The 18840-nt window shown below is 41.2% G+C and overlaps 1 long non-coding RNA gene across 1 annotated transcript in view; it reads right to left on the bottom strand.

The window, feature by feature from the left end:
- Positions 1 to 16556: 16556 nt before the first annotated feature.
- LOC144586361 (uncharacterized) overlaps positions 16557 to 18840 on the bottom strand; it is a 140440-nt gene continuing 138156 nt past the window's right edge. The window contains exon 2 of the long non-coding RNA XR_013541144.1: positions 16557 to 16729. This is a non-coding gene — a long non-coding RNA (uncharacterized LOC144586361). The remainder of the gene's footprint in view (positions 16730 to 18840) is intronic.

Here is an 18840-nt window from a genome sequence, read left to right as displayed (position 1 = left end):
AATTGTCAACATTCCTACAGTGGAAAAGAAATAAGATCAAGGGGACGTTATAAAAACTATTAAAGTAATTGTTTAAATATGATTTAGATCAACCAAACAGCCAGGATGAAAGCAGTTGCAACAGGGGATGAAGAGTTACCATAAGGAACATTGCTTTTTACCCCCCAAAATATTGAGAATTTAGAACAGGACGTTCTCTGTTTGCTGGAACAGTTCTTAAAGGATATTTATGCTTCTTTATTGCCATGTGCCTGGCAGGCATTGAAAGTTGAGTTCGGGAAGACATCTGTGGTCGGTGGGTGCCTGACAGCGGTTCAAGTCCATCCAACCTTGTAAATAGTTGAAACTTAAATTAGATTATAATCAGTTACTGCATCCATGGAAATAGGGCTGTCAGGTCAGAAGCACCATTTTCCCTGTGATTTCAGGGCTGAGAACCAGCATCAGGCCTTTGTACTATAGGGATAGTATCCTTGCAATGCCAGAGAGGATGGAATTATTCCAGCCAGAATTCTGGGGGGGCTTTAGCCCTAACCCCACCCCCAAAAGCGCACCTGGGTGTTTGATGTAATTTGCAGACACACTACAAAAAAAAAAACCCTTCCATTTCTGAGTTTCAACCAAAATGGAAGTGGCTGGGCACGGCTAGCCTCTGTGTCACTGCAAAGCATTAGGGACATTTTCACCTACCATTATGTTCACTACAGGGTGCCTCTCAGGAAACTACAATACCCCTAATGCTTTGGAGTGCCACAGAGATCAATCCCACTCATCCAGTTCCTCCTTCAGCAGAACTCAGAAACTGAGGGGTTTCTTTTTCTCATTCATGCTGCAGGTTGAAGTGATATCAAACAACTGTGAGGGAGCTTTTTTGAGAGGCTAGAGCCCACCAGAATTCTGGCTGGGACAATTCAACAGCCTTCTTGGTGCTATTGATCAAGCAAAAATTCCATCCCTCCCAACAACAATTACAAAAATGGATGGAATAGAGACTCAGTGATTAATTTAAAAGCCAAGATATGTGAATTCCAGCAGTCTTGGCAAAGTGCGGTCCTCAGGCTGTGTGTCACCCCAACTTTCTCCTCCTCCTCCTCCTCCTCCTTCCTTAACAACTCTAACCCTGTCCTTCACCTCTGGCAGGAGAATGTCTTGCCTGTCCTGATACAGATAATTCTATCCATATACTGAGGCTAAGTCTGCAAAGCAGAAGCCTCCTAATTTGCATCAGTGGTTATGGTGTCCTGTAGGTCAAGGGAGGGGAAGCCTGATCCTAAATGCCAGGGAGGTGTCCTCCTGGTCCTTTCAAAAGCCACCTATTACAGATTTTACCCCTGACCTATGCCTGAACTTTCTGTCTAAGCAAAAATGATGGAACTGAGCCTATCAAACTTTGAGCACATTATGAGAAGGGAAGGCTTGATGGAAAAGATAATAACGTTGGGAGAAGTTGAAGGCTGTAGGAAAAGAAGAAGAATCAATATGAGATGGATTAGCTCCCTAAAGGAACCAGAGCCTTGAATTTATAAGAGCTGAGCAGGGCTGTTGGGGACGGGACATTTTGGAGATTGCTCATTCATAGGGTTGCCATGCATTGGAGGCAACCTGGCAGAACACAACAACAACAACAACAACAACAACAACAACAACAACAACAACAACAACAACAACAACAACAACAACAACAACAACAACAACAACTCTAGAGCTTAAAATCAGATTGGGGAAAGCATCTGAATAAGGTTTTCTTGTATGCACTCCAAAGACAACATCTCAAAATTGCCTTCAAGTTATTGACAGCCACACACTTCACTTGTTTATTTTGAGACAATCAAATCAGCAAGGTAGCCAGAGCCAAGTCCAATTAGCGATGGATGTTATGGAATAAAACTGGGGTGGAAAGAAGCCATTGATTAAGAGGCCTCGTCAGCTCTTTAAATGGTTTTGCATACCTTGCTACTGGTTGCCTGACAGTGAGATCCAGCCATCAGTCACCATCATGGAGGTATCTCTAGCTATAAGAAAAAAGGAATACAGTATTAAATGCTTGCATAGAAGGAGTCTGGCCATTAGCCTATTAAGCACAATACAGTATTGTCAATTTTGACTAACAGCAGCTCTTCAAAGATTTCAAGCAAGATTTCATTTCATCCAGCCCAGTGGTTCCTGACCTTGAGTCCCCAGATGTTCTTGGACTAAAACTCTCAGAGGTCTTCACCACTAGATGTGCTGGCCAGGATCTCTGGGTGTTGTAGTCCAAGAACACCTGGGGATTCAAGATTGGGAACCATTGCTCTAGCCTATCTGGAGATCCCTGATATTCCCTCCCATCTCTGTTCCAAATACTGTACTAACCTGGCCTGATCCTGTCTTGCTTTCCCCAACCAGATACAATCAATGTGTTCAGGACAATGTGATGATATAGGTGTTTTATCAGCGTAACAAAACCTAATGAAAGGGCAATTTCCTCATTCTGTGACATGTTGGTATTACCTGCGATCACTAAACTGAAGTGAGTGGAACAGTAGAGAACAACAGGGGGCAATGTAGAAGAATACAGTGATTTTCTTCTGAGACCATCCTAGTAACCTATTTGTAATGGGAAATGTTTAAAAACAAGATGATGAAACTGTCAGGAATTTCTTAAAACCCTCAAAGAATTCAGTTAAGCTAACAGTCACAGCTGCTATACAGCTGTTTCGGGCATTGCAAGACCTATAGACAGATGCCAAATGCATTCATTAGTAATTTGAATCTAGCATGCTTTGATGTAAAATACATGAATTCTACAATAATTTTTGTAATTATAAGGATATTCTTTGGTTGACTCATAAAAATTGATAACAAGAGTATCTATGTGTACCTAATACCAGATTTGGTTCATCTCTATAAAACTGGGAAAGGCAGAACAATTCATCCCAAATCTACACAGAGCTTAGAAACATTACCTTTTTGTATTATAGCTCCCAGAAGCATAGGCTACACCAGCTGAGAGATTCTGGAAATTGTATTCCAAAAAAGGAACTTTTCCAAGCCTGTTAATACATTGGGAGTACTTGGATCTGCTTCCTTTAACTTGGAGTGACCGGACTCTAAATGATGTTTGTGTAATTTGCTGTGGCCAGTTCATGAGGCGTTAGGGTGTGTCTTCATTACAGCGCTGAACAAAGAAATAGGCCATATGAATTCAAATCCCCAGTCAAACAGAGATGTGCCAATTATGTTTTCTCCCACATTTGTTTTTTTAAATCTCACATTCTCCCCCCCCCTTCCCAATTTTATGGAGAAATCCTCATACTTTGGAAGTTCTTCTGGAAAAAAAAAGTGAACCAAACAAATTCTCAAGCATCTGGGCAGAACAGAAAATAAATGTGAAACATGGATTCAGTGGTAAATGATTTGTGGCGGGTTGGAATGTACATTCAGCAATGACAATATAAAAACATTGTATTAATGGAAAAGTCATGATACTTCACTGAAGACAAAATGAAAAGAAATAGTGCAAAGGCATACACTGAGGATAGCTCGTGAACGGGGCAGGGAAGTGCTCTCCTCAGGTTTGGGGCAGATTTTCTCCCATCCTGGTCATAAGTCATGCCAGCACTATCAGTAGAAATTGAAATGAATGTATAGAACAAGAGATATAAAGACAAGTGTAATTTACACAAAAATAATCACAAATAAATATCCAAGCAACGAACAAGAGAATATAAATCTTCATATTCATCCATCCATCCATCAATCCATCTCCTCCTCTTCTTAGGTCTAACTCAGTGGTTCTTAACGTGGGCGATAATGCCCCCCAGGGGGCGATTTCATTTTTCAGGGGGGCGGTAAAACGAAAAGGGGCGGTGTGGGGGCGCTGGAGCAGAAGGGGGCGGTAGGGGGGCGCTGGAGCAAGCCAAACCTGTGAAGATGGCTGCAGCCTTTTTACAGTGTGCATGAATATATATTTTCCTCCAATCTTAATTTAGTTTCAGAGTTTTTGTCTTGAAATTTTTAGTTCCTGCATTGCGGTTTGTTTTTATGCCCTTTTTATACTGTATTTCTTTTTGCGTCTTAAAATTCGCTTGCAACTAAATTATTAAATGTTACTTTTTGGGGGCATTTCATGTTCTTGGAATTGAATTTTGTTTTCAGGGGTCATTGGATTTAAGTGTCTTAAATAAATAAATAAATAAATAAATAAATAAATAAATAAATAAATAAATAAATAAATAAATAAATAAATATCATCACCATGGGGAGGGGGGCGATGATAACTTCCTCAATGGCTCAAGGGGGCGTTTCTTTCAAAAAGGTTAAGAACCACTGGTCTAACTGAATAATATTGTAGCTTTTTAGCTCATTGTTTAGGTCTCTGGCTGAGAAGCCAGGAATTGGGAGTTCAATTCTCCACTACGTCTCCTTTGCTGACTGAGTAAGCAAAGGAGAAAAGAAAGGCTACCTTGCTTTTTGATCCATTAAAGCCCCCAATTTTCCTGTCTTCTAATTTTACTAGATTTTTTTTTCCATTTTCCAGTCACCAACCAGAAATTCAGTCATGGATTGAGGCATGACAGGTTGGAGGCAAACACCTCCAAAGGCATTTGCCCATTGTTGTAGGGATGGAAGTAACTCTAAACTTTATGAAAGTACACACAAATCTCCTAAACTTATGGACTGAGCAGCCATAGAGAGAAGCAAACGTGGTACTTTTTTCTCACAGTGGTCTCTTTTTCATGGCTTGAGTGAGCTTTGTCATCATCTGAATCTCAGACTCCGCGCAACAAGGATTTTTCTGGTTTCAAAGAAAAATAGGACTGTTTGTGAACCAGAGCTTCACAACTTCCATGTGATCAGTTATAATCACCGGTTCCTAAACTCAGTAAAAAAAAGAACCTGAGTTATAATGGCAATCACATAATCTTTTTTAAAACTCTGCATTAATCTGATACTAACTATTCTAAAATCTTCAACTCCAACTCACAATGGCTCTCAAGGTTCAGAGGCAGAGATCTTTCTCATCTCCTGGTTGATTTCTGGCCCTTTTCACTGGAGATGTTAGAAACTGACTTCCTGCATCCAAAACACAAGCTATGCTGCTGAGATACCATCCCTGCCCAAATATTATGTGAGGTACAAGAAAAATCCATCCTTATCTATTGAGGCCCTTACTAAAGGCCTGCTCACATGATTGTCTGAGTGGGTGGCAGTTGTGGCTTTCTGAAAGTCAAGGCTGATTCCTACTAAACTGGAGTTATAGTCATGTGCCATATGGGGTTTGGTTTTGAGCTGGACGTGGCCAGCTTGCCCCTAGATCAGTATTAGAGAGAGATCATGAAAATGTACTGAGGCCTACATTGCTCAGATAAGCTCCCAACTAAAAGACAGCCTATCCCACACACACGCACACAATATTGTTTGACTATTGTCCCCGTCATCTTTAAGCATGGCCATACTTTGCTCATAACTCTTGTTGGATAGTGCAATGGAGGCTGAAATCCAGCTACATTACTTTCCCACTCCCACCCCCGGAAGGATTTCCCAGATAATTTCAATAAAGAAATAATTGTTTATAATTCATCTATTTTCATATTAGAACTGGCTTTGCTTGAAGGCTTAACCCATGTAATGATTTTCTAACTGGCCAGGAAGACTAGCCATTTAGACCTCCATGTGGAATAACTGTCAGCCCCACAGCACATTACCCATTCCCATTTTCAATGCTCTAGTGCAGTGGTCCCCAGATGTTCTTGGACTACAACTCCCAGAAGCCTTCACCACAACTTCTGCTGGCCAGGATCTCTGGGAGTTGAAGTCCAAGAACATCTGGAGGCCCAAGGTTGAGGACCACTGCTCTAGAGCATCTGTTATTGTGAATATTTTGGCCTGGACTGGAAGAAGGCGGCTGATTTTTACTTAGCTCATGAGATTACAGAATATGAAGAGGCAACGCAAACCATACTTATTTTATTACCCAATTTTTGACATTTCCCCCCTTCAGAAAACACATTACTGTATTTCAATTTTTTTCCGTATTGTGTATTTTTTTTCTCTTGTTGGTTTTAATGTGCCCTTTGGTATTTATTTCTTACTAGAATGGCTACTTCAGAAAACCCAGAACTCTCATCCTTAGTGACAGCCCCTTCCTACCAGTATAATCTGGTTGGTGGCTCTAATATTATTGTGGCAGTTTAGGTCTAAACTTTATATATATTATCCATGATGTGAACCATATCCCCCAACAGATCTAGCACTTTGGCCAAGTTCTTTAAGCTGATCCCACAGCTATAAATACTCAACTATCCCACAAAACTGCACCAGAGCACAGACAGAGTTTCGACTCCTGTCCTCTGAAGATGCTGGCCGCAGAGACTGGCGAAACGTTTGGAAGAACAACCTTCAGAACACGGCCAAAGAGCCCGAAAAACCTACAACAACCATCGGATCCCGGTTGTGAAAGCCTTCGAGAATCACATGCTTGTGTTGGACCTCTTTGTAGGCAGGGATACCCTGACATGTACAAAGGATCCAGGTATAAAAGTTTCTAATTTAGTTATTTATTTACAATATATATTTATTTTGCTGCACCATTACCAGTGGTCTGCACCATTACCAGTGGTCTCTGGGATAGTTGAGCGTGCAACAATATTAAAACTTTAAAAACATTAAAATAGACAATATTATAAAAATATATCTGGATTTAATGGGTGAACAGCAGATGCAAGTTAAGGAATGCTGCCTTCACAAGAAGGAAACCTGGCAAAAGGATTATGCTTATCTATATTTCTTAAGCAAGGGAGGTGATAGTTCAAACACAGTCAAATAAGTCAGAGGCAAATAGTTGTTTTTCATTACAAGGTGTGACAACATAGCCGATAGCTTAACTCTCAGTCATCTGATGTAGCTGATTTACACAATCTTTCTCTACACCTCCAAACCGGTCAGGAGCTCGGTCAACCCATCCCCGCTGCCTCCGGCAGCCAACCACTCATGGGCTGCACAGGGAGACTCGCCTTCCCACCTCCTTGTCAGAGTGGTCAGCTGCCAGAGGAGGCAGGGATGGGACAGCTGAGCTCCTGCCCAGATTGGAGCGCTGCTGGAGAAGAAAGACCCCTGGCGGTGCATAACGCTAGGTGAGTGGCCAAGCTGCCCCTGGGTGGAGTGGAACGGAGAGAGAATCCACACAGCATCTGCAAAGCCACGCAATGGATTTTGTTGACTGTGGGGCAAATTAATTTGTGCCCATTGCTACAGTAATCACAAAATATTCCATCCTTTCTCACAAAATTCAAGATGACTCGAGTCTCAGAGACTGAGAGTGGAGAAGGAGAAATGCAGGCCAGTCATGGTGTTTTCCATGCAGAGTTCTGTCCCATCACCAGCAAAAGCTACTGAACACAAGAAGCAGCTGACATGTTTTTTTCTTTAATTTAGTGATTTTTTTTTTTTACTGCATGGGAAAAAAGACCTTGTGCTCATGCTAGAAAAGAACAAAACAAGCTAGATGGATGCAAAACAGATGTGAAATTCATGTCCTATAGAGAGCATACCAGTTAACATTCCTTGAACATCTTCCAGCAAATTAGGCAGGGCTTAGACTCCCATTACAAAGTTATTCTTTGCCAATAAGAGTGACTGAACCATGAAGTCTAATCAAATACTTAATAGACTTAGAGGCTGGCTAATATTCACCAAGCTTTTCCTTTCTAGGCCAAATACAATAATGGCTCAAATAAATGACTTTTATGTGATTATTCTTCAGCCATGCTATGTGAAATCCTAATAATTTGACAAGGGTGCAGCTGTAATGTTTTTTTCTTGCATTCTCCTTACCTCACAGCTTACTTGGATACAGAACAGATTTTCTGTGACTGTGGAGAACTTTAATCAATGCAGCATTTATGTGCATGCAATTTATGCCCCACCATGTGTAGATCTAGAAAATGGCTAAAATAATGCTATTGAAGTAGCCCACTTCAGGTCAAACATAGTTTAATTAACATGTCGATTTATTTTTTAATTACACCTATATTTCATATACATCCATACTTTTAAATTGTGCATCACTCTCTGATATGAATAAGGAAAGATTATACCTTGAGTGTTTAAAACCTTTCTGCCCTTCTGTTACTTGTACAGATGGAAAAGTCAGCCAGTTTAACTTTTTCCCACATTTCACATACTCTCTCACATGTGACAGTGTGGATGAGCTCATCTGTTACTCTGGTGGCCACTTCTTAAGTTCTCCGACTCGTATGTCTCTTATCTATTCTCTGTTTCAAAACTCCAGAGAGCACCTCCTGAAGAACGGGATTGGGTGTATTTCTCAGGTTTTGATACTAATGTGACAGGAACCTAACTTTTCCCTGTGTAGACATTGTTACTCAGGAGTTAACATAACATTTTATTTACAAGACCGAAAAATAAACTATAGTGCATTTTATGTTGATAGTACTTAAGGTGGCTATTATATATATTTTTTCTTCCTTAAACTTTTTCAGAACTCTTTTAGAGCTACCTTCACAGCACACTCTAACTCCCTCAGCCACACTACAATGACAGTAGCCAGAACACTGTTCTTTGACTCAAACCACATTCAAACTAAATTCTCACACCGACTCTCTACTCTTCAACTCTACTCTTTTGCAAAATTGGGTGAGCTCTGATTGGTTGAGCCAGGGAGAGGGCAGACTCTCAAGCTGTCAATCGTACCTGTCCTTCCCCCAAGACGCTTCTGTCCATCTGCTTGAAGAAAATGGCAAACATGGGGGAAGAGGCCATAGAATGGAAGCATGTGAATTATTAAGAAACTAACCTAGAACACTGGACAGCAGCACACCATGCTGCAACATTTTGTTGCAGGTCTCATCTGTATATATTAAAAGCTATTTCAACTACTGATTTTAGTTGCTATTTGGTGAAACCAGGATTACTGAGAAACCTGAGAGGTTAGTAGGGTCCAGAGAAGCCAAACGCTTGCGACAATACGTGGAAGAGGGAGAATTTTAGAAAAACTTTAAGGGGAGAGGGACCCAAAAGTGCAAAAAGAGGACTCAGCATGCCCAGTGCTCAGAGAATGCTAAGAATGCTCTTCTGATTAGTGAAGGTGAAGGGGGGCAGGATAGAGTAGCCTGAGCAAAAGGCATAGGTGGCTGGCTGACCCACAGCACAGGGATATTTTGTTACACACTCTCCGTTTGTTATTTGCAGTTTACAGTGGCTTATATCCTGTAGCTCAGTTTAATAAATCACGCTAGAGTAGACCCATTGAATCAACGGGGTTTGGTCAGTCAAAACTGACCCGCTTGTTTGTCTTTCTGGAAGTCCAGAATATCCACAAAGCTCTATTCCAGCATCACATGTCAACAAATCCATGATATCTATAATTTTTTCTAAGAAAGCAAACCACCACCACCCAAAAAAAGCTAAGTGTGCTCCTTATATTCTGCCCCATAGTGCTTAAAACCCTCTCCAGGCAGTGCACAATTTAATTATGTGAGCTACACATCCTCCCCCAGCAAGCTGGATACTCAGTTTACCGAGCTTGGAAGGATGGAAGTCTGAATCAAACTCAGGTCATGACTAGAGTCTTGATTGCAGTACTGCAGTTTAACCACTGCACCATGAGATGCTTTTAAGAAGCTCACAGGAGCTTTTTTACCTGCACACCAACCCCATTTATCATAAAATAATAGAGCTGAAAAGGGTCTACAAGGCCATCAATTCCAACCCTCTGCTTGGTGCAGGTATCCTAATCAAAGACAGTGTCTGATGTCTGTTTTCGGCCTCCTGGAGAATAGTTTACAACAGTACCCTAAAACAACATAGGCCATAAATTACTCCATGTAGATGTACCATACCAAGAGCCAATGACTATTTAGAATGTTTCACTTGTTAAATTGATATTTCGTTGAATATTTCGTTCTGTTTCCATGCCTAACAAAGTGGATGTGTCCACGAAAACTAACATTAAAATATAATCGTTAGTCTTTAAGGTGCCACATGGTTCCTCCACCCCCTTTATATTTTACCTGACATATTTGAATTTTGTTCTTGTCTTCCAGGGTATTAGCTATTCCACCCAATTCTGTGTCATCCACAAATTTGATAAATTTCCCCTGCACTCCAGCATCCAAAATACTGAAGAGCCCTCCAGATGCGGTTTGGCAGAAACCTCCACTGCTCCTTGCCAGCATTACTACCATTGAGGAATGCTGACAGCAGCAGATCAACAACACCCTGGATGGCTTCATGCTGCTCATCCTTGCACTAGAAAGCATAGTTTCTTATCTTGTGGCTGCTCAGTTTACATTCAGTTCCTCTGGGTAGGTCTAGAGTCCTGTAACGAAAGCTTACTTCCTCCCCTTTTTTGGGAGGGCTATGAGAAGACAGACTGAGATACGTGACAGGTGAACCAGGAAAAATGCTTCACATTACAAAGAAGAACTAAGATTTCAAAACAGCAAACTATTGGAGATTTCTTCCTGCTAAGTGCTTCCTTATATTTCAGTGGGGAAATACCCTATCTTGTAGATCTGATCTATAAGAATCAATGTTCAGCAGTTTAAAGGTTATCATATAAATCTTTGTACTGATTTCAACAGTCTTCCATAACTCTCTTAGCATTAACAGCCTTGATAAGGTCTGCAGAGCTTGGCCCCCTCCTTCCCCATCTCATTTTCAAAGGATTCTGGTTTAGCCTTGGAGGACTAATCCAGCAGAGCCATGATACTTCATTTTATAGTTTCGTGAGTATCCATTACCAGGTTTGCTGCTGGTTGTGACAAATGAACGAGTCTATTTCCATTTCATGTTAATTGTTTCATGTCTACTCTGTCCAATTTCCACTTCCGTCTGTTCATGCTTTTTAGCCCTGTGGCACAATGGTTAAACTGCAGTACTGCAGTCAAGCCTCCTCCGCTCACAACCTGAGTTTGATCCCAACAGGTTCAGATGGCTGGCTCAAAGTTGAATCAACCTTACATCTTTCGGATGTTGGTAAAATGAGTACCCAGCTTGCTGGGGGGGGGGGAAGTGTTCTTTGCAAAAGTATGTTTTAAACCACCCAGGGAGCGCTCTAGCACTATGGGGCAGTATATGACTTGGAACAATAATAAACATAAATACACACAATATGTATATAGCACACAGAATGGCTTGCATGAGGAGAAAGGATGCACAATAATATGTGGTTTGGGATGCAATTCTTGAGATGACAATTTGCCTGCAAAATTCAGTAAAATTTGCACAGGCTGAAGGGTATCTGTGCTGCTGTCTGACAGTGAGTGCATTTGTGAATTAGGGTTCTTCAGTTAATATGCGGACCAGATGAAATTCTCTACACCCAGATTGAGAGATGAATGGATTTGTTGGAGCTGGAAAAGAAACACTTTTCAACTGTGCAGTTCACCTGTTTGGGACAGAAGAGAATAGACAGAAAAGCCATGAAAATCATCTTGTCCAGAAGATGTTTATTAATCCCTTGTATCCATGGATAAAGACCCACATTTCCAAAATCTAGTAGAAAATACTCAAAACCAACCCAAAGATAGTGGAAAGGGAAAAAGCAAAAGCTGACAATGCTGTTTAAGGATTTCTGTTTGCTGGAATATCTCATAAATCAGGAAGTGTGGTGTATCAAACAGCAGTAAGTTAATGGTTAATGCCAAGATTGTCCAGATTGTTTTGTATACCAGTGGGTGCTGGTAACTCTGATTATACAATGTTTTGTATACCAGTGGGTGCTGGTAACTCTGATTATACAGGGAAGGTGAGTCCACTCCAGGTTTTAGCGTGAACTTTAGAGAAGCTATTCATGGTGCAGAACCCACTTACTAGAACAGGTCCAATATATTGGAGTTCATTGTGAAATCCAGAGTGGATTGACTACCTCTGCAAAATTGGAGCTAAAAGCCTTCATTGTTGTGCATTTTAGAAATGGAAAGGTGTTTTTTTTTTCTTGGTAAGATGGTAGGGTGCATATGTAAACTCCCAAATCCTGACAGAAAAAGTTGTTGAGCTATTGGAGACTCATGATTCAGTGGTTAAACAGCAGTGTAGACCTTGCTCATGACCTGAGTTTGATCCCAGTGGATTCAGGTAGCTGGCTCGAGGTTGAGTAAGCCTCCCATCATTTTGAGGTCAGTAAACTGAGTACCCAGCTTGCTGGTGGGAGCAATATGTAGCCTCCATAATTAGAATTGTAAACCACCCAGAAAAAGCTTTAAGCACTATAAATAAGTAGCACCCTTTCCCCACCCACTTACTCTCCCTGAATGTTCTGTGCAGCTATCCACATCTCACACATGAATGAATTGTCATGGTTATCTTTCTCTAACACACACACACACACACACACACACACACACACACACACACACACACACACACACACACACACACACACACACACACACACACACACACACACACACACACACACACACCCCTCGTGAATAAAAATAAGCAGACTATGAGTTTCGGTTACTTTGTTGTACAATTCTCACTCCTTGCTGACAGAACTACATTTTCCAGGCTTCCTTATGAGTGGTAACCATGAGTGGTAAGACTAGTTTAAATTTACACTGTGAGATTAAATCTAATTCTGCACTAAGAATAGTTCTTTCAGCATAGTACTTTGGCAGACATGGGACAACAGGGTCAGTTCAGGAGTTGGGGCTACAATTCCTGCAACCTCCCGGCCAGCACGGCTAGTGAATATGATGGCTGGGAAATCCTGGGTTGTGTAGTCTGTCTAGGCCAATAACTTTGCCAAGTTCTATGTCAGTCCTTAGAACTCTGAGAAATTTATATGGGATTTGAAAAGAGAAAAGGGGGAAGGAGGAAATGTAAGCCAAGATTTAAAAACAAACAAACAGCGTCTGTGATAAAAATCTGTGGTCCTTTATTTAGAAAAAGGCCAGACTTTACAATTAATGCAATTCTTGAAAAACAAAAGAAAACAAAACATTCTCCGGTTTGTGAATGTGGGATTGTGTGCTTTCGTATACATGATTCAAAATTCCAGGAAATGGCCTGATATTGCTGCACAATATCATGCCCACATTGCCAGCAGGAAAAAAGATGCCAAACTTTACATTAGAGATGGGAGTATTCATATACAAATACAAATACCCCCATACAGGAGGTGATAACGAGAGTCCAGCCTTCTGGGGCCAGATGGTCCACCCACAATTTTGCTGCTGCCACAACCTCCGTGAAGCCTTCCTATCACTCTGGAGCTCGCGATCGGCTCTCCACTCCTGTGAGGAGGTGGGATGACAAGACTCTCTGCCAGGTCAAAAAGTGGCTTACAGATTGTGATCTCCAGAGCCATTGGAAGGCTCCGCGGAGGTTGTGGCAGTGGCAGAATTGTGAGTGGACCGTCCGTCCCCAGGGGGCTGGACTCTTGTTATCGCCACCTGTGTGGAGGTATTCATATACGAAGACCCCCATCTCTACATAGCAAAGGGCAACCTAAATGTTGCTGACATCTATGGCAGCAGTCAAGATGGTCTACAAGACACCCTCTTGTGCTCACCACTGTTCACAAAGCGACAAGGGAAAATTCCAGAAGCTGACTCCTTTTATCATCAGTTAACCACTTCTCACCCAAACATGAAGCAATTGTCAGGGCTGTTTTTCAACAAGTGTGAAACCATTTTGTGCCCCTTCCAGTTGCCTACTGTGGATACAACAGATGATTGAGAAGTAGGCCATTCTGGGGCTGCCCCTATCATCGCTATGAAATCCAAAAGAAGCCTCAAATTATGACATTTCTTAGAGAAGAGGTAGACACAATTCCAAACAGTTATTTGTACAATTAGCTGCTGTCCTAACTCTTCCAAAAAGAAACATGGTGGGCAGTATCTCTGGGGAGGTTGCCATCTTTTCTCTATTTGTCAAAAGGAAAGAGAAGAGATAAGGCAGAACAACTCCATGCAACATAGCACAAGGATGGTGAGACTTCTTGTCTCTTCCCCCCCCCCCCAAAAAAAAAAAAAACGAGACCTGGAGCTGACTGTACCTCTCATCATCAGCTTCTTATAGCAAAATTCAAGCTTAAACTGAAGAAAGTAGAAAAAAAACCACTGGGCTAGTCAGGTATAACCTAAACCAAATCCCTTATGAATACACAGTGGAAGTGAAGAACAGATTTAAGGAACTCGATTTGGTGGACAGAGTGCCTGAAGAACTTTGGATAGAGGCTTGTAACATACAGGAGGCAGCAACAAAAATCATCCCAAAGAAAAGGAAATGCAAGAAAGCAAAGTGCCTGTTCAATGAGGCCTTACAAATAGCAGAGAAAAGAAGGGAAACCAAATGCAAGGGAGATAGGAAAAGTTACAGAAAGTGGAATGCAGATTTCCAAAGAATAGCAAGGAGAGACAAGAGGGCCTTCTTAAATGAACCATGTAAAGATATAGAGGAAAATAACAGAAAGGAAAAAAACAGAGATCTGTTCAGGAAAATTGGAGATATTAGAGGAACCTTTTGTGCAAAGATGGACATGATAAAGGATAAAAATGGTAGGGACCTCACAGAAGCAGAAGACAAGAAGAGGTGGCAAGGATACACAGAAGTCAAGAAGAGGTGGCAAGGATACACAGAGAAATTATACCAGAAAGATCTGGACGCCCCGAACAACCCAGATAGTGTGGCTGCTGATCTTGAGCCAGACATCCTGGAGAGTGAAGTTAAGCTGGCCTTCGAAAACATGGCTACCAACCAGGCCAGTGGAGGTGATGACATTCCAGTTGAACTATTTAAAATCTTGAAAGATGACACTGTTAAGGTGCTATACAGAATATACCAGCAAGTTTGGAACTCAGCAATGGCCCGAGGACTGGAAAAGATCAGTCTACATCCCAATCCCAAAGAAGGGCAGTGCCAAGGAATGCTCCAACTATCGTACAATTGCACTCATTTCACACACTAGCAAGGTTATGCTCAAAATCCTACAAGGTAGGTTTTAGCAGTATGTGGACCGAAAAGTACAAGAAATATCAACAACCTCGGATATGCAGATGATGCCACTGATGGCAAAAAGTGAGGAGGAATTAAAGAACCTCTCAATGAGGGTGAAAGAGGAGAGCGCAAAAAATGGTCTGAAGCTCAACATCAAAAAAGCTAAGATCATAGCCACTGGTCCCATCACCGCCTGGCAAACAGAAAGGGAAGATATGGAGGCAGTGACAGATTTTACTTTCTTGGGCTCCATGATCACTGCAGATGGTGACAGCAGCCACAAAATTAAAAGACACCTGATTCCTGGGAGGAAATCAATGACAAACCTAGACAGCAAGGCAAGGTGCTGTCTGCTTTAAAAGCAGAGACATCACCTTGTTGACAAAGGTCCGCATAGTCAAAGCTATGGTTTTTCCAGTAGCAATGTATGGAAGTGAGAGCCGGACCATAAAGAAGGCTGGCTGATGAAGAATTAATGCTTTTGAATTGTCGTGCTGGAGGAGGCTCTTGAGAGTCCCCTGGACTGCAAGAGAACAAAATTATCCATTCTGAAGGAAATCAACCCTGAGTGCTCACTGGAAGGACAGATCCTGAAGCTGAGGCTCCAATACTTTGGCCATCTGATGAGAAGAGAAGATTCCCTGGAAAAGACCCTGATGTTGGGAAAGTGTGAAGGCAAGAGGAGAAGGGGACAACAGAGGATGAGATGGTTGGACAGTGTCAGCGAAGCGACCAACATGAATTTGACCAAACTCCAGGAGGCAGTGGAAGACAGGAGGGCCTGGCGTGCTCTGGTCCATGGGGTCACGAAGAGTTGGACATGACTTAATGACTAAACAACAACAACATCCAATAGGTATTAAATTTTATGTGTCAATTTTAACCGTTTTCCTGGTGTACAGGTTAGTGCTCTTTAAAAGTACTGCCTGTTTTTGCAACTGAATTTTATTTTGTTTGAACCACACGGCTACCCTTTACTTCAATAAAATATATGAGAAGCATCTATACAGCCTGTCTTCCTTGGAGGACAAAACTTCAGAGAATAAATAAACAAAGTCTGATGTTACGTTGGCACAAGGTCTAATTGCTTTTCTTCCAAAACGCGTAATAGCTGGTGTAGTGTTGTGGAGTAATAAAATGAAAAGCACTCACCCCTCCTTACACACACACACACACACACACACACACACACACACACACACACACACACACACACACACTGTACTTTGGTACCATGTGCTGCTGCTGGGTTGAAGCCAGAGAATGAAAGAGAATGTCAGCGAGGTTATTTTTTTTAATTGAATAATTCCTGCGCAAGCTGAAAAAACAGCAACAGTGTCCAAAACAAGCTGTTGTTTGCTCAGCTTATCTGAGCAAAGACAGCTGGGAATCCCAGCCTAGGATAACCATTGCTGCACTATTGAATTGTTAGTTCAACGCTAGGTGTGAAGGAGTTCCCCTTCTCTAGAGTCAACAGAAAGCTCTGCTAGTGCCGAGGCTCCCCAGACATACTGGTTGAAATCCTATCATTTAGCATAGTACATCATACTAGAGTAGGCCCACTGAATAAGTGGAGATTTGGTGAGCCAATTCCTCCATTAGGGATATTTTTTCAAACGTGTCTACTCTAGTTGCAATTTACTACAATAAGGCAAGTAACAATTAGAGTACACCTTTTTTGTATCAGTGGAACCTATTTATTTATTTATTTATTTATTTATTTATTTATTTATTTATTTATTTATTTATTTATTTATTTATTTAATTAATTAATTTATACCTCGCCTATCTAGTCAATTGTGACCACTCTAGGCGGCTTACAACATACACTTAAAAAATAAACATATAACAAACCTCATCACAAATAATAATTAACATAAATTAAAAGACTCTTCAAATCCCCACTGATTCAGTGAGCCTGGTCTAACACGATTTGCTACACTAAGCAACAAGATTCCAGCCAATACAGTATATCTGGGTCAATCCACTTCTAAATTTCAGCACTCTCTAAAGTTTGGTGCTTTGGGGCAAAGCCCTGGTTGATCTACCTTAGTTACAGCCCTGTTTAGAAGCAAAGTAGTATGAGGCCTCATTAGTATTTGGATGGGAGAGTCCCAGGAAATACCAGGCCAAGGCCTAGGGAAGGATCCTGCTGGAAACCCTGGCCAGCTGCTTCTAGTCAGGGTTGACAACTGTGGACTTGGTTTATCTAATTAAATACAAGGCTGCTTCTTATGTTTCTGCACTTATCACTTATTATGCTCCTTTTGCTTATCAAAATACACGCTCTCCTCCTGGACTGAGGGACATCCCAACACAAAATATGCATTCGTAGACCTGCTGCAACGGAACCCAAGAATTTAGATGGAAACCTATCAGAACACTTTCCTTGTTTCCTGAAAGGTCCAGTCTGTAGGTACAGATTATGCAAGTGCTCTCACCTCAGCTAGAACAAAGGCTTAGGGAAATGATCTTTTTATCTACACCTTCCAGAATCACCCCAAGCCAGTGTGGCATTCTGGGAGTTAAAATTCAAAAAAAGATATTTTTAACAGTGTAGGTTAGACCTTTTCCTTATTCTTATTACATTAAATTTATGAGAAGCCATTAACTCAGATCTTTTGCAGAAGTCGTGTGAATATCACACATATATTCCTCAACACGTTTGGTCCTGTGACCGCTGCTAACACTATTGTATCTTTGTGTTGCATTAGACATATTCCCATTAGGCCACTGTTTATATGGGAGCGTATCTATTGTTGGGAGAAAGCCAAAAAACTACAATTCTACCAATCCTGCTTGTTTCAGTTCCAGCACCCAGCATTTTTGGCTGTTAGCGATGAACGATCTCAAGAAGAAAGAAAAGGAAAACAAATGTTTGTTATGAAGACCAAATAAGGCAACTAGAGGCACATAATAAAAATCCATTTCTTGCTGGCAGTTAACAGAAAAGTTGTAAAAATATTCCAGAGAGAGGCTGTGATCTGGGGAATTATAGGCAATGAGGGCCATATATTACGGCGAAAACCCTTTCTGGAAGTCATGGGCTGAGGAAGGAATTAATAGCCTTGGGGATGTAATGGGTTCTGTATAACAGGGAAACAAAACAAAACAAAACAACAAAAATAAGCAAAAGCTTTAAAAAAGGTCTCCAGACATAGTATGTTCTGAGGGACATTTTCTCTATCACTTCAGACAAAATGATGGCATATGCAGCTGAGAAACATTTGCACTTATACATGCAGGACAGTAAAATCTGGATTATTTATGAGATCACTTTGCTGATAAGCATCTTCTACATTGGAACGTGTGTGTGTGCAGAAGGCAGAGTATACCACAGCATTTATCTATATTATCATGTTATTGAATATTGCCCTGTTTAGGTACTAATTGAAGAAAAACTCTGTTTCCCACTATAAATCTAACTACTGTGAAGACGTGAAATCTTCAGTTCAGTGACGATTATGATGACAATCCCAATGAAGATGATGACAATGAGCTAGTAATAGAAGCCTAAAGGACAGGAAAGGACAGGCACAGCAGTTCAGAAAATTATCGTTCCTATCTGCTGCAAGGGATAGCTGTGAATGAACATCCAGTAGCCACATTGTGCAGGAAAGAAAGGGGGGATATATTTGATCAGCCTGACTCATCACAGGTTATTAACGTTGCTCAACAGATGTCAGTGTAGGTGGGGAATGTGTACTCTAATCTTTCCTAAGCTGCTTATGCTCAGAGTATTTCTTTTTCTAATCACATGTTTGCTAGATCTTCTTTTTTTTGCTATTTTCCTAATATAGTGCATGAGTGTGTGCTCTGTTCCACCAAGTCAGAGGCAACTTATAGCAACCATAATAGGGCTTTAAGCTAAGTGAAATATTTAAGGAGTAG

This window comes from Pogona vitticeps, chromosome 2, assembly GCF_051106095.1.
Source record: "Pogona vitticeps strain Pit_001003342236 chromosome 2, PviZW2.1, whole genome shotgun sequence".
Lineage (NCBI taxonomy): Eukaryota > Metazoa > Chordata > Lepidosauria > Squamata > Agamidae > Pogona > Pogona vitticeps.
This window is presented reverse-complemented; position numbering and strand designations above follow the sequence as displayed.